Source organism: Mustela putorius, unplaced genomic scaffold (genome assembly GCF_011764305.1).
Source record: "Mustela putorius furo isolate JIRA1106 unplaced genomic scaffold, ASM1176430v1.1 tig00003853_pilon_pilon_pilon, whole genome shotgun sequence".
NCBI lineage: Eukaryota > Metazoa > Chordata > Mammalia > Carnivora > Mustelidae > Mustela > Mustela putorius.
The window spans coordinates 20100274-20120816 of NW_025422005.1; the positions used below are offsets into that span (position 1 = coordinate 20100274).

At 46.5% G+C, this 20543-nt stretch overlaps 1 protein-coding gene and 1 long non-coding RNA gene across 2 annotated transcripts in view; one reads left to right on the forward strand and one right to left on the reverse strand.

Moving 5' to 3' along the window:
• Positions 1 to 8766, reverse strand: part of WASF2 (WASP family member 2) — a 75893-nt gene extending 67127 nt beyond the window's left edge. Inside the window, exon 1 of the mRNA XM_045064035.1 lies at positions 8569 to 8766. The gene's annotated coding sequence lies outside the window, so the exon portion shown is untranslated. The remainder of the gene's footprint in view (positions 1 to 8568) is intronic.
• Positions 8767 to 9158: 392 nt separating this feature from the next.
• On the forward strand, positions 9159 to 20225 carry LOC101692857. The gene is made up of 3 exons (XR_001176757.2): positions 9159 to 9276; positions 9701 to 9838; positions 18819 to 20225. It is a non-coding gene; the product is annotated as an uncharacterized LOC101692857 (long non-coding RNA).
• Positions 20226 to 20543: the final 318 nt, after the last annotated feature.

The following is a 20543-nucleotide window of genomic DNA, read 5'->3' on the forward strand; positions in this document are numbered from 1 at the left end:
CGCCTGCCTCTCTGCCTACTTGTGATCTCTGTCAAGAACTAAATAAATAAATAATCTTTAAAAATAACTAAATAAATGCTAACTGGTAGGATCATGGATGATTCTCATTCTCTGCTTCATACTCTTTGGATTTGGCAATTTAAAAAAATTTTTTTTACAAAGAGCACTCATTATTCTCATCATTTGAAAAAGGTATAAATAAAAATAAATCTAATGTAACTTTCACTCTTTATTCACTTCTAACTGTGTAATTTGTTGCAATAAGTACGTATTACTTTTGCAATTTCACAGAGATTTTAAAAACAAATAAATCTAAAGCATTAGAAAAGAAAAGTAAATTACATGCAAATACCAAAGCAAAAAAAAAAAGGATGTGATATAAGATTAAGCAAATTAGAGGAGCAGCAGTTTGTTGGAAAGAACTCTAGATACACATCAAAACCCTGGGTTCATACTGACATACATTAATGTGGATGTATCACAAAAACTGTAGATTGAACAGGAGAATTCAGACACAAAAGAGTGCATATATGGTAGGAGTCAAGAAGAGGCAAAATTAATTTTTAACAATAGAAATCAGAATAGTGGTTGCCCCTAAGACAGTGGAGACTGGAAGGATGTGTGAGGGAACACTGGAAGGTTATGGAAATGTTCTCTCTCTTGACTGGGGTGTTGGCTACACGTGTTTACACTTCTCAAAACTCATCTAATTATATACTTGTGCTTCTGCCCATTACACAGTATGTAAACTGTATCATTAAAAAATCTGATTGGGGGGGGCGCCCGGGTGGCTCAGTGGATTAAAGTCTCTGCCTTCAGCTCAGGTCATGATCCCAGGGTCCTCGGATCGAGCCCCACATCGGGCTCTCTGCTCAGCCTCTCTCTCTGCCTGCATCTCTACCTACTTGTGATCTCTGCCAAATAAATAAATAAAATATTTTTTTAAAAAATCTGATTAGGGAGACTGGGTGGCTCAGTTGGTTAAGTGACTGCCTTCAGCTCAAGTCACGATCCGAGGGTCCTGGGATCCAGTCCCACTTAGGGCTCCCCCTGCTCTGCAGGAGCCTACTTCTTCCTCTCCCTCTGTCTGCCACTTCCTTGCTTGTGCTTTCTCTCTGTCAAATAAAAATAAAATAAAATATTTCTTAAAAACTAAAATTAAAGGGGCGCCTGGGTGACTCAGTGGGTTAAGCCTCTGCCTTCAGCTTGGGTCATCATCTCAGGGTCCTGGGATCAAGCCCCGCATCAGGCTCTCTGCTCAGCAGGGAGCCTGCTTCCCCACTTTCTCTCTCTGCCTGCCTCTCTGGCTACTTGTGATCTCTGGCTGTCAAATAAATAAATAAAAAAATAAAATCTTTTTAAAAATTAAATTAAATTAAAAATCTGATTAAATTCAAATAAAGAAAGAAAAAAATCTCACTAAAAAAATAAAGGACAGAGGCCTGTGGGTGGCTCAGTTAAGCATATGACTTAATTTCAGCTAAGGTCATGATCTCAGTGTCCTGGGATCAAGCCCCACTGAGGCTCTGTGCTCAATGTGGAGCCTGCTTCTCCCTCTCTCTCTGCCCTTCCCCACCCGTGCCTTCACGCATGTGCTCTGCTTTCTCTCAAATAAATAAATAAATAAATAAATAAAATATTTTTTAAAATATTAAACATAGGGATGCCTGGGTGGCTCCGTAGGTTAAATGCCTGCTTTTGGCTCAGGGCATAATCTCAGAGTCCTGGGCAGGCACCCTGCTCAGCCCTCTGTCTGCCACTCCCCACTGCTTGTGTGCGCCCCCGGCTTATATGTCCTCCCTGACAAATAATAAATAAATAAATAGGCTGATTAATTAATTAATTAATTACAAAGTAAAAATAAAGAACAGAGGGCTGGGAGGATGGACAAAATGGGTGAAGGGGAGTGAGAGATACAGACTTCCAGATATGGAATGTATACATTACAGGGATGAAAGGTACAAGGTAGGGAATATAGTCAACTGTACTGCAATAGCCCTGTTATGATGACAGAAGGTAGTTATACCTGTAGTGAGCATGAAGTTATCCAATCATTATGCTGTGCACTTGAAACTAATGTAACATTGTGTGTCAACTATACTTCAAATAGATAGATACACAGAGGCTGTAGAGTACAAAGCGGGAAAAAAGACACTGTTCGACTCAACTCTACCATTTATTAGTTGAGTGACTTAAAGGAAGTTACTTAACCTTTCTGAGCTTGTTTACCTGTAAAATGAAGCTACTAACATAACTTATCTTAAGTGCTGGGGAGTGATTGTAATGGTATATACCAAAGTAGGAGCACTGTGCTTTGCAATTTTTCATTGCAAATGAATGCTAAAGGAGTTTTAAAAGTAAAAAGGGACAAAATTGTTCTACTTCTTACAATTCCACAAATGATTTTGGTATCAGGAATACTATTCTTTAAAGACTATCAATATTCTAAAAAGGGAAATTTAGAGTTCTCAATTATGAACAAAAAGGAACATCAATGGGCATGACCTAAGACCTCCTTTACGTAGTTAAACACAACTTCTCAAAATATTATTTCAGGGGCACCCGGGTGGCTCAGCTGGTTAAGCGTCTGCCTTGGCTAAAGTCATGATTCCAGGGTCCAGGGATCAAGTCCTGCATCAGGCTCCCTCCTCAGCAGGAAGTCTGCTTCTTTCTCTCAAAAATAAATAAGTAGGGGCGCCTGGGTGGCTCAGTAGATTAAGCCTCTGCCTTCCGATCAGGTCATGATCCCAGGGTGCTGGGATCGAGTCCCACATCGGGCTCTCTGCTCAGCGGGGAGCCTGCTTCCTCCTCTCTCTCTGCCTGCCTCTCTGCCTGCTTGTGATCCCTGTCTGTCAAATACATAAATAAAAATCTTTAAAAATAAATAAATAAGTAAAAACTTAGAGAGAGAGAAAGGATTTTGTACTGCTTTTTAGTACTTGCTACAATGATGGCATAATCAGGGGAGAAAAATGTCTCACTTTTGAATACCTGAGAGTAAAAGAATTATTATTTTATTATGTCGATTATGAAGTTTAAGTATCACTATAAGCCACATCATATATACATGTGTATATGTGTATGTGTGCTTATACACACACATTCACTCAAATTGGAACTAAGCTGAACCACTGCTTCTTTTCAAAAGGGCTTCTATATTCTACAAATAAGAACCTTACTTCTGTTCAACCGGAATTAATCTTACAACTAACAGAGTATGCTTCAGACTCTCATATTTTACCAGAAAAGAAAAACAGCTTGAAAAGTAATATTACAGGCAAAGTTTAATAGCCTCTCCCATCAATCTCAAACTAATTTTCTTTATTGGTGTGTAGAAATCATGAAGAGCAAATTTTTCTGAGATATTTCTATATCTGAACATTATTTCCTCTGCAAGCATTCAACAATTCTTGTTTCTATTCTTCTCTTTTCTAATTCAATTCTGTTTGGTTTCTAAGTTAAGAAGTGTGCTTCATTTGCATAAATGGTAACTATTCTGAGATACCATTCATAACTATACATTTGAATTCTCCAGAGTACCATTCACAACTTCAAATGGAACAGGAAAAAACTCATTCAACATCACTTTAATGGTGACTAAGACATGAATGATTATAATGTTATATTGTGGAGGATTGGTCAAAGGACAGTGAAGTCCCCAAATGTTACTACTAACTTGTAATCACTTTATGAATGCCCCAAGGGAACAAGAACCATTGCCTTGACCAATCTACCTATCACAAAAAAATACTGAGCTTAGAAAAATATGCCCATTAGCTTAACATAATTTTTTTAGAATTATAAAAATGCAGGGCCATTAAAATTTATCAAAGAAGAATCCTGACAAGTCCTAGCAAGTTTTCTATAAAACCAATACTGATTTTTTCTCTAGGTGTTAAACTTTTCAGCTATGAGCTTTTCTGAGAAAATCTTTTATGCAAGGTAGTAATAGTCTAGTAGTTCTTTACTCCACTAATCAGTGGTAGAAACTAAATTTACATAAATCTGTATAAAAATTCAGTTATCGGGGCGCCTGGGTGGCTCAGTGGATTGAGCCGCTGCCTTCGGCTCAGGTCATGATCTCAGTGTTCTGGGATCAAGCCCCACCGGGCTCTCTGCTCAGCAGGGAGCCTGCTTCCCCCTCTCTCTCTCTGCCTGCCTCTCTGCCTACTTGTGATCTCGCTCTCTGTCAAATAAAATAAATTTTTAAAAAAATCTTAAAAAAGAAATTCAGTTATCTATCTATACTGCTCTAATATATTTATTTTTTTTAAGATTTTATTTTATTTTATTTATTTTATTTTATTAAGAGTCTGGGTGGCTCAGTGGGTTAAAGCCTCTGCCTTCAGCTTGGGTCATGATCCCACGGTCCTGGGATGGATCCCCGAATTGGGCTCTCTGCTCAGCAGGGAGCCTGCTTCCTCCTCTCTCTCTGCCTCTCTGCCTACTTATGATCTCTGCCTGTCAAATAAATAAATAAATAATTCTTTTTATTAAAAAAAAAAAAAGGAGAGGACATACAAAGGAATCATTCAATTTTCCCTCGGCAGGCTTCATGGAGGAGATGACATCTTGTTCAGTTCAGAAGAGCAGAAATATCTTATTTCACAGCTTATGAGCCTCTTTCCAAATAAAGAACCACTCATTTCTTCAGTCAACAAAAAACACCCCCCCACCCAAATCCCAAACAATTACTGCACTTTGCACCTATTCTCAGTTTAGCAACTGTCACCCTCATCAGTCTTACTAAGTAAAACCACTACCTCAGAAATAAAACTTTCAGTTGCCTGCAGACACAGACTCTGTCTAATCCTGCCTAAGTCACAAAATCATAGCCTACCAACTAAATGGCAATGATCTAACTATGGGTCCACATCTACCAACTGCGTCAGTATCTTAGAAAGCTATTTTGCTGGAATGCTTGGGTATCTCAGTTGGTTAAGAATGTTAACTTTGAGGCACCTGGGTGGCTCAGTTGGTTAGGTGACTGCCTTTGGCTCAGGTCATGATCCTGGAGTCCTGGGATCAAGACCTGCATTGGACTCCCTGTTTGGCAGGGAGTCTGTTTCTCCCACTGACCTCTCTCCTCTCATGCTCGCTTTCATTCTCATTCTCTCTCTCTCTCAAATGAATAAATAAAATCTTAAAAAAAAAAAAAATGTAGATTTTGGCTCAGGTCATGATCTCAGGGTTGTGAGACAGAGCCCTGCATTGGATTCTCTGCCAGGCATGGAGCCTGCTTAAGATTCTCTCCCTCTCCCTTTGCCCCTTCCCGCCCCACCATCACTTAAAAAAAAAAAACGCCCCCACCATCACTTAAAAAAAAAAAAAGTCAATTTACCTTACCAAAAAATTTGGGTCCTCTTCCACCCTACCCAATGCATGCCAGGACCAGCAACAAAGTAACCAATATATAGGGGCACCTGGGTGGCTCAGCTGGTTAAAGCATCTGACTCTTGGTTTCGGCTTTGGTCATGATCTCAGGTCTGTGGGATCAAGTCCTGTGGCCAGGCCCCACACTCAGCGTGGGGTCTGTTTGTTCTTCTCCCTCTACTCCCCCACCCCATTCTCTCTCTCTTTAAAATAGTAAATAAAGGGGCGCCTGGGTGGCTCAGTGGGTTAAGCCGCTGCCTTCGGCTCAGGTCATGATCTCAGAGTCCTGGGATCGAGTCCCGCGTCGGGATCTCTGCTCAGCAGGGAGCCTGCTTCCCTCTCTCTCTCTCTGCCTGCCTCTCCATCTACTTATGATTTCTCTCTGTCAAATAAATAAATAAAATCTTAAAAAAAAAAAATAGTAAATAAAAATTTTTTAAGAAGTAACCAATAGGGTGCCTGGATGTCTCAGTTGGCTAACCGACTGCCTTCGGCTCAGGTCATGATCCTGGAGTCCCGGGACTGAGTCCCGCATCAGGCTCCCAGATCCATGAGTCAGCCTCTCCTTCTATCTTTCTCCCCGTCATGTTCTCTGTCTCTCAAATAAATAAACAAAATCTTTAAAAAAAAAGCCTCTGCCTTCGGCCTGGGTCATGATCCCAGGGTCTGGATGGAGCCCCCTGTCTGGCTCTCTGCTCAGCAGGGGGCCTGCTTCCTCTTGTCTATCTGTCTGCCTCTCTGCCTGTCAAATAAATTAATAAAATCTTAAAAAAAAAAAAAAAGACTAAGTCTTATACAGAAAATGTAACTAATATAGATAATGAAGGTAGATCTTCAGATCAATTCAATGACTTAACAACTATTCACACATACACAATCCCTTAAAACAAAGCATTAACAAGACTTTTAACAAATGCAAAACTCAAACACACCCTTACATATTTTTTCAAGTGATGGTGATATTTACATCATCCAGTATCTAGATCAATCCTACTTAGACTGAAATTCACTAATTTAAATCACAGTTAATATAGACCAAAAGACAGCAACTGGGAATTAAGCTGATAAATAAGCTGATAAATAAGAAACTCAGTAAAATGTTCTGATTTTTAAGAAATTTATCTCGAAGGGTTTCATATCTAAAATTATCATTCTAGGGACGCCTGAGTGGCTCAGTCAGTTAAGCATCTGCCTTGGTGGGGGAGGGGGTGTCATGATCCCAGTGTCCTGGGTCCTATGCATGAGGTTCCTTGGCTAAGCGGGGAGCCTGCTTCTCCCTCTGCCTGCCACTCCCTCTGGTCGTGCTCTATCTCAAATAAGTAAGTTTTTAAAAAAATTATAAATAAATAAAGTATCATTCTAGAATACAATTTCTAAACTTTGAACAAATTACAATTAACTTTTTCTGTGAAAGCAGGGCTTTGGACAGGGAGCAACAGGAACAGCTCTTAAAGATATCTGAATTGGAAGAGTTTCACAGTTCTTTCCTTCCTTCCTCCTTCAGTTGCTGCTTTTCTGGTTTTAGAATTTCAAACAAAGAAATACATATTGGCTCCACTGCTAAGAAACACCCGCTTTCTCAGCAACTTCCTCTTCCAATTTTCTTCCCTACCATTGACATGAGAACAATACACAATGCCGGTCCTACCATTTTGATTAGCCAAAAGCTGAGGCTTAGAAAAATTAAGGGCTACGAGTTATCATATTCAACTACTAGTCTCTGACTCCAGGTCCACAATCTTCACTCATCTAGAAGTCAGATAACAGGGAACACAAAGAAAGGAAGGAACATTACGCTGCATCACAGGCAGGGCACTGAACCTTTGGTTCCAGGAATCCAAAGAAATTTGAACAAATGGGAAATTTCTCTCATCCAGTGAAAATTTAGGGAGGAGAAACAGTTACTGGGCTGGCTCCCCTCTGAGCCAAGAGTCAAATCTATACACCAACAGTTGGTGATCTTTTACAAGCCACCCATTCAAGATTCAAACTGAGTTCTTTGAGGTTCTGACAACTTTAAAGTAACTTTACTATTTAGAAACAGTCCTTTCCAACTCACAGACTGAAAAAAGGGAATGCACTTATAATTAGCCATCCAGAGTTCAAGGTCCAGCCTGTCTTCGTGCCAGAGGTCAATTCAATTCGGGACCAGACCTCTCCCTCCATTTGTGACACAGCAAACTTCTTTTAAATGGATAATGACTTCCCCCTTGTCTGATGATTCTCAAAGGAAACCAGCTTTGTGTGACCTTGGACAAGTTACTAAATTTCTCTGAAACTCGGTTTACTTAAGTGTAAATTCCCAAAAGCAGCTGTAAAAATTAAGAACATAAGCCTAAACAAGGGCTGGCACATAGTAAGAGCACCATATATGCTTCCCCTCCCACTCCTAACCCCCCTGAATTGTTTGGGGACTAACTTTCAATCATTGCCCCAAGAGGTTCCAAGGATACTTTCCTCTCCTCCCATGCTATGGAGCCCCAGTGTATAAAGCTGCCATCTCAAAGGCTCTAGGTCCCTAGAGGACCAAGACAACCAGAGTCTACCTAATTACAGCCTGGGGTCAATCCAGCCTTCATGGAAGAGCCCCCTTAGCCAACTCGTCTCCTTACCCTGCAGACCCATCCTGTACACAAACATACATACGTACATACACACATGTACGTACTCACAATCCTCTCCGCCACTCCTCGACTCAGCAGGCCACGGATCTCAAAGAGCCCTACAATTCCTTCATGGCCCCACTTTGGAAACTAAAGCTCCGCCTGGAGAACAACTTGCCCGAGATCTCCGAGAACATCTGAGATCCAACTCATGTACAACTGCCTGCAAAGCCTTCGTCTTACAAGTAGGGAAACTGAGGCCCTGAGAGGGAAGTGACTTGCCCAAGGTCACACAGCGAGTTAGTGCCAGCGCCAGGCCAGGATGGGGGCACTTTCGCAGCTTCACAGATTCGCCGGCCCCTCCAAGTCTCCGAGGGGACCTCCAGGACACCTCCTCCCCAGGGGAAGGAAGTGTAGAATAAGAGGCCACCCCGCGCTGACCGCTCCCCCGGCCACTGCCGGTCCGCGACAGAAGGTGCGCCACCCAATCCTCCGGGACCCCGCGAGGCTCGAGGCAGGGGGTGGGGGGGTGGCGGCGCGGCCGGGCCCGGCGCCTCACGGCGGGGCCCGCCCGCGGGGACTTGTTGCTCACCTGGTCTCGTGCGGTCGCCCTCAGCGACAGAGAGGCCTACCAGCCGCCCTTCTCCGCACGGGGTCTCTTCCCGTGGGCCGCCTCCGGAGATGCCACACAGCCAAACCCCCCTCAGCGCGCTACGCCCCCAGCCGCGCTCACCCGGCCCGCGTCCGCCATTACGCGATTCCCCGCCCTGGGACACAGCCACACCCCGCCAACGGCCCTGATTGGCTCTCTGCCCCACCCTCCTGGGGCTTTCGGGCATTCCATTGGCCCGAGTGGAATGCCAGTTAAATAGCTACGCAAAAGACGTACTCAAGGGTACAGTCTGGGGAGCTCCACCCGAGCTACTTCCGCAATCGGAGTAAACAGCGAGAGGGCAAACCAAGTGAAGTGGGGGTGGAGATTAAACTGAGTCAACTACTAAATTCAAAGTAGGAAAATCCTACCTAAGAAAGTGTAAAAACTCCTACAGAGTGTGTTGAAATATGGATTTCACTTGTTAGAGTTCAAACAACCAGGGTTTTTGGTGGAAGGAAGGGGCCAAACCCATGAACTTTCTGTAGATACCCCTCAAGTTACAGATAGTTTTGCCCGGGTCTCGGGCCCGACCGAAAGTAGGGTGGGGAGAGTGAGTCATAGGCTCTGGCCCGCTGCTAAACGAGTCTTCCGGGGCGAGGTCCGGGGTCCTAGGACTGGAAGCCGATTCTGAAAGGCCGGGGTCAGGTGAGCAAGACCCTGGTCAGGCGTCACCTCATTCTGCGACCTCAGACGACTTCCTGAACTTATCTGGGTCTCAGTTTGTCTTTCTGCAAAATAAGAGTAGTCATGTCGGCCTCATGTCCCTGGCGTTTTGAAGCTACACGCCTGAGTTGGGTATATATATATATGCATATACCCAAGATTATTATTTTATAATCTTGTTGATTATAAAAGGCTGCAGCTGGATACCATTTGACAAATTCACAAGTTAGCGAATATCTCTCATTTAGGTCTTTCGAGCAACTCTGTAAGGCGGATATTGTCTTCGTTTTGCAGGAGAGAAAACTGAAAACTCCATGACTTACCCTGGGTCACCCAGGGAATATGAAACAACCCCAGGACTCAAACTTGTATTTTTTGTCTTCCATTTCTGTATTTCTCCTCCCAGGCCTGGTGTCCCCTGAGAAAGACGTTCTTCCACCAACCCTTTAGCATTCCGGGGAGTGTCATGAGAGTGCCAGTACAGTTCCCCTCTCTCCGGTTACCCTAGGCCCTAGCTGATTCCTAGGGACCTAGGAATCAGGAGGTGAGTAGGGTATGACAGGTGGGTCAGCAACCCAGACAGAATCCCAAACAAGGACACAGGGGTTGTGACACCATTGCGGGCCCTCAGCAGGGCAGCCTCCATGCCAAGACTTAAATCCAGGTTTCTTTGCTCTCAGAACAGGGCTCTTTTCATTACAGGATTGTTTTTCCCAGAAGGGCTGCCTTGGCTGTAATTCCTAGTCCTTTTCCCTCTCTGGAAAGGAAGGAGGCCAAGATGGGAGGGGGAGGGGGAGCCAGCTAAGCCTTTAAATGGGCGGAGACCACCAAGTGCATGGTGCTGAAAGAGCCTCAGTGCTGGCTGAGTCAGTGACCTCCGGGCTCAAATTGGGACATGTGGTCTGACAACCAATGACTATTTAAATCATGACTGTGGCCGTTGGGTGCTGGGAGGCAGCAGGTGCTGTGCAGAAGTCAGTGTCTTTGGGTTAGCCTGACCTGAAATTGAATCCGAGCTCCACCACTTTATAGCTTTTTGAGCCTCATTTATGTCTTCTCTAAAATGGGGACAACAGGGCATCTGGGTGGCTCAATTGGTTAGGCATCTGCCTTCAGCTCAAGTCATGATCTGGGGGTTCTGGGATCTAGTCCTGCATGGGGCTCCTTGCTCAGCAGGGAACCTGCTTGTCCTCCTCCTGCCCGAGTCACCCCCCTGCTTGTGCTCCCGCTCTCCGTGTCAAATGAAGAAATAAAATCTTTAAAAATTTTCATATATGTATGTATATATATATATATATATATATATCCACATCAGTGCCAAAAAAATGTATATCCACATCACAGCTAAAAAAAAAAATTAAAAATTAAAAATAAGATGGGGACAGCAGGGCAGTTGTGAGGATTCAGTGAGCTAATTGTGAAATTAATGAGGCATGTGTAAAAAGTACCTGGTATTTATCTATTCATTCAAGGATTCATCTATTCAGTAAAAAATTACTAAGTACCGGGGTGCCTGGCTGGGGCTCAGTCAGTAGAGCATATGACTCTTGATTTTAGAGTCAGTGAGTTCGAGACCTATGTTGGGTGTAGGGTCTACTTTATATTTATTTATTTATTTGACAGACAGAGATGACAATTAGGCAGAGAGGCGGGCAGAGAGAGAGGAAGGGAAGCAGGCTCCCCGCCAAGCAGAGAGCCCAACGCAGGGCTCCATCCCAGGACCCTGGGATCATGACCTGAGCCGAAGGCAGAGGCTTTAACCCCACTGAGCCACCCAGGCGCCCCTAGGGTTTACTTTAAAAAAAAAATTGGGGTGCCTGGGTGGCTTAGTGGGTTAAGCCTCCGCCTTTAGCTCTGGTCATAATCTCAGGGTCCTGGGATTGAGCCCCGCATAGCATCAGGCTCTCTGCTCAGCAGGGATCCTGCTTCCCCTTCTCTTCTGCCTGCCTCTCTGCCTACTTGTGATCTCTGTCAAATAAATAATAAAATCTTTTTTTTTTTTAATTATTAAGCATTGACTATGGATAGGCAGCCTGCCAGTGGTACAGCTACAATGGTAGGCAAAACAGACAGACCCTCATGGAGCTTGGAGTTTAGTAAGGAAGTAAGTCATAAAACAAATGACCAGATGAATCAAAAGAGAGTTAGAAACTGGTAAAGAACGAGAAGGCAAAGTACAAGGTGTTTATGAGAGTGCATGTTGGAATGGGGTGGGGCCACAAGAGGCTTCCTGCAGAGGTGATATCTCCGGGTGAGTTGGTGAATGGGGCTGAACCAGGCAGCAGGTCTCTGGAAGAAGGATTGCAGGCCAAGAGAAAAGCATCGAGGCCAGTTGGAATAGGTAGCAATGAGGAGGGAGGACAGAGCTCATTTGGGGGCCTAAGCAAATGAGGTGTTACAGGGGAGGGAACCTGACTTTGAAATGAGGCTCATTTCCAAGGGTCTGTGTACTTTTCTGGTAGGCCCTGAATGCAAGCTTTGAGGCCAACCCAGGGTTTGCATCCTGGCTCTGCCATCTCACTTCAGACCTTGTCCAGTCACCACACCTCTCTGTGCCTCATCTCCTTTTCTAAGAAATGGGGATAATGATAAAGTGTCATGGGGGGCAGTGAGGACTCAATGTGGAATGTGTCTAAAGTGTTCCGGCACATAGAAGGCCCTCCATAAAAGGTGCTCATTCTTCCCAGCATGGAGGGAGGTGAGCCTGAGGCAGCAGATCCATCAGATAAGTTTGGGAGAGAGCTGATGGAAGCATCCATACACTGGGCAAGTTGTCATCTGACCGTAATTGTTTTGTGAGACTTTGAAACCAGGCAAACCTGGGTTCAAATCATAACTATAGCACTTTCTAGCAGTGTGACCTTGAGCAAGTGACTTTGCCTCTGTGAGCCTCAATCTCCCGGAACTGTAAAAGTTAAATGAGATAATAAATACAAAGCACTGGGGCGCCTGGGTGGCTCAGTTGGTTAAGCGACTGCCTTTGGCTCAGGTCATGATCCTGGAGTCCTGATCGAGTCCCACATCAGGCTCCCTGCTCAGCAGGGAGTCTGCTTCTCCTGCTGACCTCTCTCCTCATGCTGTCTCCTCTCCCATTAATAAATAAATAAAATCTTTAAACAAAAAAACAAACTTTTAAAAATAAATAAATAAATGCAAAGCACTTCACACAGTGATTGGCACATAGTAAGCAGCTGTTAAATATTAACTTTTATAGTATTGTCATTAACTCTAACTTTATTAGTAATTTAATAATAATTATTATTGTCGATATCAGCATTACCACCTGTCCTGGGTAAGATTTTGGAGCTTTTGCTTGAAGATTGTCTGACAACAAGAGCCATAGTTTCTCCTTTTAGGCAACAGACATAGACAAGTTGCTTTCTGAGGGGATGGTGCTGAACACTTGAGAAATCATATTAATAAGCACTAACACGGAGCATTTCCTATGTGTCAAACACATGCTAAGTGCTGTCCATGCATTAACTTATAAATCTTCCTAGTAGCCCTATGAGTGAGGTCCTGTCATTACCATCATTTTACAAATGAGACAAAAGAAGCACTAAGAGGTTAAATGACTTGCCCAAGGCTACCCAGTCTGCAGGAGGCACAGCTGGAATTCGAACCCAGCCTCTGAACATAAATGGACTTAACTGCACTTGAGGTTAAGCCCTCCCTCCTCTACCCCAGCAGTTCCGAGGAGTTATCACCGCCGGAGGGATGACATTATCCACTGCCAGTAGCCAAGTCCTAGGCTCTGAAAGCCAAACCCGTTCCTTTTCCACCAGTTTTGAAAAGTAACCCCTGCCTGTTTGTTCCCTGCCCTCCGAGGCAGCTTAGAGCAGGTAACAGACCCTCTTCCACTGCAAGGGAAAGCAAAAAGTTGTTTAGAGTCTGAGTCCGGACCAACAGTCTTGGCCAAGTCACATCCCCTGTCTGAGCCTCAGTTTCCTTATCTATGAAATAGGGATGATAGCAGCTTGCTTACAGGGCTGTTGTGAGGAGCAAAAAGAATAAGGCCTGCGTAAACTATGAAGTGCTGTCAGCACAGGCAGGCCTCTCATTGTTGCTATGGGGATGGCAAACACCCTGGGGAAAGCAGCCTAAACCAGTACAGCTGGCAAAATTGCCGTCTCTAGAAAAAGTCCTGGGTTTGAGTCCAGGATCTGCCTGTTACACGCTGTATGACCTTGAGCAAGTTATAAAACCTGACAGAGCCTCAGTTTTCTCATCCATAAAATGGAGTAAATAATACCAATTGTACAGCTGGGGCGAAAAACACTGAGGGAATGCATAAAAAGCCATGAACCAATTCCTGGTACAGAGCTGGCAGAACCCAGTGTGTTAAGGGAAAAACAAATCACAAGGACCATGAAGAATCACAGTGACCCATCTTCACCACCCTGGTTGAGGGGAAGAAGATGGAGACCAGTGTGTTCAGAGCCCAGGACAGTCTGCAGCCACTTCCCTACCTCTAGAATCATCAGCTCTTGCTGGGTCCACTGCATATCTCTCTCTCTCTCTCTCTCTCTCTCTCCTTCTCGTCAAACAAGTTCTTCTCCACTGAGCAATCCCAGGGGGCCTTGAACCTCAGTTCCAGCCAAGCTCACAGGCTTTCCCCGCCTCCACATCCTTAATCCACAGCCTTTGCATTTGCCATTCCTTCCACCTGGAATGCTCTCTCCTCCCGGAGCGCTTGTGATGGGGAGAGGGGGTTGCTGAAGGGAAAGGATCTGGAATGATGCTCCCCTTCCTCCTCACTCCACTCCCCTACATCTCCCACGCTGCATGCCTGACCTCCCCCCCTCCCAGCGTGGGGGGATGAAGCAGCATCAGGAGGGGGAGGAAAAGGGGGAGGACTCCATGAAGGGCCCTCTGTGGGGTTTTTCACCTGCTCAGAAGAGGCAGACGGAAATGAAAGCTCTAGAAAAAAAATGCCTGCCTCTCTGCTCCGGAGGCCCCGCTCAGGGAAGCCTCCCTGCCTTCCCACTGTGCCATCTTCTCTTCCTCCCCCTCCTCCTACAGGCAGGTGCCACAGTCAAGGAACATGGGTGGGCGGCAGGCCAAGGAGACATGGGTTCAAATCCCATTCCTGTCCCTTACCCAGTGACTGGCCGGGTCTTAGCAAGAACCTTTGGGCCCCACACACCTCATTTCTCAGCAAAAGGACAAATAGCCCTGCCTTTCAGGCGGCTTTGAGGGCTAAGTGGGGTGCCAGATGAAAATGCCTAGGACAGCCAAGGTGCTAGGCCATGGGGCAAACTCACAAGCACCACGTAGGCCCGGCCCAGCTCTCAGCACCTTGCAGATACTTGCCCATTGAATTCTCGGTAAGGTAGGTACCCTTAATCTCCCCTTTTGATAGATGGTGAAACTGAGGCACAGAGAGATGATCTACCTTGTCCAAGGTCACACAGCCAGTGAGAGGCAGAGCTTCATCTCCGTTCTGCCCACCACACTATGGTACGCTCAGTACTGGCTGTCAGGGGTATTGTTGCTCTGATTTGTTTTTAATCAGCGCTGACTCTGTGCCCTCAGTGAGTACATGTTATTCTTCCCCCACATTCAAAATCTTGCTTGAATTTTTCCTCCGTCATGACATCCTCCAGGTTGTTTCTTTAAAAAGCATGCATTGCTCTCTCCTCTGGCCAGCCCAACCCAGGGCTCTAGGGACCAGTGATCCATCCACCGAGTCTCTGTTTTTCAGCAGCTCCCAATCTGGTGGTGAAGAAAATACATACATTAAAAAAAAATTTGTTTCAGGGTCCTGGGATCAAGCCCTACTTCAAGCTCCCTGCTTGGTGAGAAGCCTGCTTTCTTTCGCCCACCCCCCCGCTTGTGTTCTTGCTCTCGCTGTCTCTCTCTCTGTCAAATAGATAAATTAAATTAAAATATATATATATATATTGGGGCACCTGGGTGGCTCAGTGGGTTAAAGCCTCTGCCTTCGGCTCAGGTCATGATCCCAGGCTCCTGGGATCAAGCCCCCCCTCCCCCCATAGGGTTTTCTGCTCAGCGGAGAGCCTGCTTCCTCCTCTCTCTTTGCCTGCTTCTCTGCCTACTTGTAATCTCAGTCTCTCAAATAAATAAATAAAATCTTTAAAAAATAAATAAATAAAAATAAAAAAATTTTAAAAATACATTTTTTAAAATTTATTTATTTGAGGGGCACCTGGGTGGCTTAGTGGGTTAAGCCTCTGCCTTCAGCTCAGGTCATGATGTCAGGGTCTGGGATCGAGTCCCGCATCGGGCTCTCTGCTCAGCAGTGAGCCTGCTTCCCCTCTCTCTCTGCCTGTCTCTCTGCCTATTTGTGATTCTCTCTCTCTCTCTCTCTCTGTCAATAAATAAATAAAATCTTTTTTTAAAAATTTATTAATTTGAGAGAGAGAGAGCATAGGCAGGGTGAGTGGCAGAGGAAAAACAGGCTCCCCGCTGAGCAAGGAGCCCAATGTGGGACTCTATCCCAGGACCCTGGGATTGTGACCTGAACTAAAGGCAGAGGCTGAACCAACGGAGCCACTGAAGTGCCTCTACGTACATAAAAATTACCATAAAAGAGGGAGACACCAATTGCAGCAGGAGCTGTAAGCTCACAAAACCCTCAACCTAACACAACTGACGGATTGAGCAGGTTCATAGAGGAGGGGTCATTTGGGTGGAACCTTGAAGGGTGAGTAGGAGTTCCTCAGATACAGTTCTTTTTTTTTTTTCTTTTAAAAATTTTATTTATTGGGGCGCCTGGGTGGCTCAGTGGGTTAAGCCTCTGCCTTTGGCTCAGGTCATGATCTCAGGGCCCTGGGATCGAGCCCCTCATCGGACTCTCTGCTCAGCAGGGAATCTGCTTCCCTTCCTCTCTGCCTCTCTGCCTGCTTGTGCTCTCTCTCTCTGTCAAATAAGTAAAATCTTTAAAAAAAGAAAACAGAAAAAAAAAGAATATGATGTGTAGTGCAGATCCTGCAAAGGGGACTGGATAAATAAAGGTTAGAGAGTAATATATTTGGGGTCAGACCCTGTACTGTATATGCTGCAGGTATAGAGGTGGAGAGAGAGTAATTGGGCCCTGAAGATGCTTCCAGACTTGGTGTGGGGCGGGGGTGGGGGGGATGGGGGGGACAGAAAGCCACAAGTAAAGCAAAAATATCTATATTAAAGAAAAACCCAGGGGCGCCTGGGTGGCTCAGTGGGTTAAAGCCTCTACCTTGGGCTCAGGTCATGATCTCAGGATCCTGGGATCAAGCCCCACACGGGGCTCTCTGCTCACCGGGAAGCCTGTTTCCCTTCCTCTCTCTCTGCCTGCCTCTCTGCCTACTTGTGGTCTTTGTCTGTCAAATAAATAAGTAAAATCTTTTAAAAAAAGAAAGAAAGAGAAAGAAAGAAAGAAAGAAAGAAAGAAAGAAAGAAAGAAAGAAAGAAAGAAAGAAAGAAAGAAAAGAAAGAAAGAAAGAAAGAAAAACCCAGAGGGGCTTTAAGATTACCTAAAAGAGAACTAAACTTGTCATGGGGTCAGTGAAAGCTTCCTGGAGAGGTGCTGATGTCCAGGCTAAGACTTAAAGAGCAGAGCCCCATGATGTAACCTACTGCCACCCAGCCACAAAAACAGTGCTGGCAGGGTGCCTGGGTGGCGTGGGTTAAAGCCTCTGCCTTCAGCTCAGGTCATGATGCCAGGGTCCTGGGATCAAGCCCCACATCATCTCAACGGGGAGCCTGCTTTCCCCTCTCTGCCTACTTGTGATCTCTGTCTGTCAAATTAAATAAATAAAATCTTTAAAAAAAAAAAACAGTGTTATAGACTATAAGAGTAAGAAACCCCAATAAAGTTCTATTTTTTCCCATGAGTGCTCTTTAAATGTTTTTTTAAATTATCAAACATCAAATTAGGTTTGTTTGTTTGTTTTTTTTACTATTTTATTTATTTATTTATTTGACAGAGATCACAAGTAGGCAGAGAAGCAGGCAGAGAGAGAGGAGGAAGCAGGTTCCCTGCTGAGCAGAGAGCCCTATGTGAGGCTCGATCCCAGGACCCCGGGATCATGACCTGAGTCGAAGGCAGAGGCCCTAACCCACTGAGCCACCCAGGTGCCCCTAACATCAAATTAGTTTTTTTTTTTTTTTTAAGATTTTATTTATTTATCAGAGAGAGAGAGAGGGGGAGAGAGCGAGCACAGGCAGACAGAATGGCAGGCAGAGGCAGAGGGAGAAGCAGGCTCCCTGCCGAGCAAGGAGCCCGATGTGGGACTCGATCCCAAGACGCTGGGATCATGACCTGAGCCAAAGGCAGCTGCTTAACCAACTGAGCCACCCAGGCGTCCCGTCAAATTAATTTTTTAAAAAAATAATATTTGGGGGCGCCTGGGTGGCTCAGTGGATTAACCATCTGCCTTCGGCTCAGGTCATGATCTCAGGGTCCCCGGATCTATCAGCAAGAGGCAGGCACCCTGCTCAGTGAGGAGTCTGCTCGCCTCCTGCCCCTCCCACCTCATACCCCCCCATAAGTCAATAAATAAAATAATATTTTTTAAAAAATAATATATGTATTTTTTTTAGTGTCTCTGCTTTGCTGGTGCCCTAAACACGTGCCCGGACAGGGTGATAGGCCAGAGGGAGTCATCCAGGTGAGAGGTGGAGAGGGAATTTCACAGGCAAAGGCCCAGAGGCAAAAGGAAAGATGGCACTTTGGAGAAAAAGGAAATCCTTTGATGAGAGCTGGCAAGTGGGAAGAGGTGGCAATAGAGAATCGGTCTGGATTTTCAGGGAGCTGGAGGCACGAAAGGGCTTTTACTGGGATACATCATAATCCAGGGTCCCTTCTGCGAGAGCTCACTCTGAATATTTTTAGAGTCCTATTTCCGGTTTGAATCCATTCAGTCCAGAGACCCTGTGTACCTACTAGGCTTCAAGCACTGACCCAGGTGCTGGGGCTGCAGCAGATAATTAAGGGCTTGGCGGGCAGGGACACTGATGGCCACCAGACAGTGGGTTTGGCTGGACAAAGGCTTGGAGCGTGGAAGGCCCTGCAGAGAGAGAGAGTCAAGCCTGGTGCCGGACAGTGAGGCCCTGAGGTGGGAGGTGCCATTCAGGCTCTTTGCTGTGAAGAGGCCAGAGGTTCCTAAGACAGGAGAATAAAGGAATGAAAACGGGGGCAGAGGCAATGGGCAAGGGGTGTAAAATCCTCGTCTTGTAACCTCCGGAGAAGGTGGCCAAGTAGGCAGAGGGGCAAAAGGCCCAGCCAAGCCCTTCAGCCCCCCGTGCTTTCCCAGGCCTGCCGAACCCTGCAGCTTGGCTTCTCCTGGCTCCAGTAGTCAGACCCAACCCTGAAGGAGAGCAGAGGCGGGTGAGGAGGGCACGAGGGACAGGCCTCTGCCCAACAGGGCCTTCCCTCCCAGCGGCCTGAGCCAACCCGTCTGAGGAGCCAGAGGTTACAGGGAAGGATTAAGGAGTTGGTTGCTTTTTTACCCAAACTGTGGCTGCATTTCTCTCTCTCTCTCTCTTTCTCTCTCTCTGTCTTTTTTTTTTTTTTTTTTTTAAAGAAAAATGTTCCTGTACACGCACCCGGAGGCTTTTGCAGGAGGCGGCTGTTGGAGAACCGGGAAAACAAGCCAAGAAACAAGAGAGAGGAAGAAGACCACGCCTCGCCTGGCAGATTCCTAATGGCCCAGGAGACCTGAGGCTTTACTGTGGGAGGCCGGTGGGGGGGTTGGGGGGGTGCTGGCTCGGGTGGGAGGGAAGGGCAGGCCGAAGGACAGCCACTTGCTGGTCGGTGACCTTGGGCGGGATGCTGCCTGCTTCCCTCTGGTGAGAACGGGGAGGAGGGGGGCAGGGGCAGGGCTGGCCAGCTGAGGTCACAGGAAGGCCCCTTCCAGCCTGAAACGCGATCTCGGGATGTGGGGCCTGCCAACCTGCAGCGACCCTGGGCCAGCAGAGATGAAAGGCTGCCTGTCCCCAGCTTCCGGACCCCCGAGGCCCCAGTGCCTCAGACTTGAAGGGCAGCAAAGCTGCTGCAGCTGGCTGGAGCCGGTTTCTGGACTCCCCACCCCACCTGATGTCATCCAACCCTCCCTTCCCTGTTTGGCTGGGGACCCTCAGGCCCAGAGAGGGCTGTTGACCTACCGGAGGTCACACAGCAAGTTGGAGGCTGAGCCAGGGCTCACCACAAAGTCTTTGGGCTCCAAGTCCAGTCCTCATTCCCTTTCCCAGAAACTTGGCTGCCGGGGGCCTTACCCCAGGGAGTGGGAGAGAGAGACCCAGGGTTAGGGGAGACAGTTGGAAGCTGTGTCCTTTGAAGTCAAGACTTAATGTTGACTAAAGTGCTTTTCTTTTCCTTCTTTCTCTCTCTCTCTCTTTTTTTTTTTTTTAAGACAAAAAAGAACGTTCCAGGCCCCTGCCATGAGCCTGGACTTGCTCTGTTGGCAGGGGAAGGAATGCAGCTCTGGCCGCCACAGCCGCTGGTGGCCAGCTGCAGCCTCCGCTCCTGCCGCTCCCACCCCAGTGGGCGCGGGGACAAAGGCCTCTTCTCAGGCTGATCCCCTCCAGCTCCCTGGATCAGTGGGGGCAGAGCATCGACCCAGAGGCTTGGTTACAGACCAGCTAAGTCGCCGTCCCTCTCTGGGCCATAGTGCCCTTTCTAGAAAATGGGAGCCAAGGATTTGCCTGACCTACTTCTCAACATTATGTGGGGGCTCCAAAGAGGTAAAGTTACAGAAATACAGACCTCTCTCGGCGCCTCCTTCTGCCTGAGGGTCTGCCTACTCAGACAGCCCTCTGTCTCACCGGACCCTCCCTTCTTCCTCGAGCTTCACCTGGCCAGCCCCAACTCACTCAGCTCGGCTCAGCAGGACCATCCCTCGCTCTAGGGAGCCTTCCCTCACCTCCAGACTGCACTGCTCCTTCAGGGTATTTATCACTGTTGTAATTAAATAATTAATTGTGTAATTGGATCTGTCTCCCCACTACAATGTGAACTCAAGTAATAGCTGACACCCAATACTTACCCAGTACCGGGGACCTTACACTTACCAGCCCACTGAGTCCCTGTGGCAGGGACTGTCCGTTCCCCTGTCTTATGGATGAGCCACCTGAGACAATGAGAGGTTCGGTGACTTACCTGAATTCACAGCCAGCTGGAGGTTCGTCAGGACGGAGAACCAGAGTTGCAGAACCGGGATTCAAATCCAGACCCCAGGCTGTAACCATTACCCCTCGAGTAAGGCAGGCTGAGCTTGTTCCCGGCTCCTTCCCAGCTCCCAGAACAGCCA